We start from the raw sequence: 1824 nt of genomic DNA, 5'->3' as shown, positions 1-1824 counted from the left end.
TTGTCTGGTTCCTGTTCTCAAGGGGAATGCTTTCAAAGTCTCTCCATTCAGGATGATGTTGGCTATTGGTTTTGTATAAATGCCCTTAATTATACTGAGGAATTTCCCTTCTATTCCAATTTTTTTGGGAGTTTTTATCATGAATGGGTGTTGGACTTTGTTGAATGCCTTTTCTGCATCGATTGATAAGATCATGTGGTTCTTGTCTTTTGTTTTTTTTTTTATGTGATGGATTACGTTGATTGTTTTTCTAATGCTGGACCATCCCTGCTTACCTGGTATAAATCCTACTTGGTCATGGTGAACTATTTTTTTTGATATGTTGCTGGATTCTATTGGCTAAAATTTTGTTGAGGATTTTTGGTTCAATGTTCATGAGAGATATCGGTCTGTAATTTTCTATTTTTGTGGTGTCTTTACCTGATTTTGGTATCAGGGTTATGCTGGCTTCATAGAATGAGTTTGGGAGTATTCCGTCCATTTCTATGCTCAGAAATACCTTTAGTAGAAGTGGTGTTATCTTTTCTCTGAAAGTTTGGTAGAATTCTCCAGTGAAGCCATCCGGGCTAGGGCTTTTTTTGGTTGGTAGTTTTTTAATAAGCTTTTCAATCTCTTCTTTTGTTATGGGTTTATTTAGTTGTTCTACCTCTGTTTGTGTTAATTTAGGTAGGTAGTGAGTTTCTAGAAATTTGTCCATTCCCTTTAGGTTTTCAAATTTGTCAGAGTACAATTTTTCATAGTATTTTGTTATGATTCTTTTAATTTCAGTTGGGTCTGTTGTGATATCACCCATCTCTTTTCTTATATGGGTTATCTGCTTCCTCTCCAGTTTTTCTTTTGTCAGTTTGGCCAAAGGTTTATCAATTTTTTTTATCTTTTCAAAGAACCAGCATTTGGACTTATTAACTCTTTCAATTGCTTTTCTATTCTCTATTTCATTTAATTCTGCTCTAATTCTTATTATTTCCTTCCTTCTCGCACCTGTAGGCTTCTTTTGCTGCTCTCTTTTTACTTGTTCCAGCTGTAGTGTTAATGCTTTGATTATGATCCTTTCTTGTTTTTGGATGTGTGCCTTTATTGCTATAAACTGACCTCTGAGCACTGCTATGCTGTGTCCCAAAGGTTCTGGTAGGATGTGTTTTCATTCTTGTTTAATTCTATGAATTTCTTTATTCCATCCAAAATTTCTTCTATACCCCAGTAATTCTTGAGCAAGGTGTTGTTCAGTTTCCATGTGTTTGATTTTTGTTCCTTGCTTTTTCTCTTGATGATTTCCACTTTTATGGCTTTACGGTCAGAAAAGATGCTTTGTAGTATTTTGATGTTTTGGATTTTGTTAGTTCTTGCTTTATGGCCTAATATGTAGTCTATTCAGGAGAATGTTCTATGTGCGTTGGAAAAGAAAGTATACTTGGCTGCTGTTGGGTGCAGAGTTCGGTATATGTCTATGAGTTGGTTGATTGTAGCATTTAGCTCTTCTGTGTCTTTGTTGAGCTTCTTTCTGGATGTTCTCTTCTTCACTGAAAGTGGCGTGTTGAAGTTTCCTACTACTATTGTGGAGCTGTCTATCTCTCTCTTCAGAGCTATTAGAGTTTGTTTTATGTATTTTGGAGCCTTGTTGTTGGGTGCATAAGTATTTATTATAGTAATGTCCTCCTGGTGTATTGACCCTTTAATGATTATATAGTGCCCTTCCTTATCCTTTATGGTGGATTTTACTTTGAAGTCTATTTTGTCAGAGATTAATATTGCCACTCCTGTTCTTTTTTGAGTGTTGTTGGCTTGATATATTTTTTTCCATCCTTTCAGTTTTAGTCTGTTTCT

Source organism: Trichechus manatus, unplaced genomic scaffold (assembly GCF_000243295.1).
Source record: "Trichechus manatus latirostris isolate Lorelei unplaced genomic scaffold, TriManLat1.0 scaffold00051, whole genome shotgun sequence".
In the NCBI taxonomy this organism is placed as follows: Eukaryota; Metazoa; Chordata; class Mammalia; order Sirenia; family Trichechidae; genus Trichechus; species Trichechus manatus.
Note: the sequence above shows the minus strand (reverse complement) of the source record.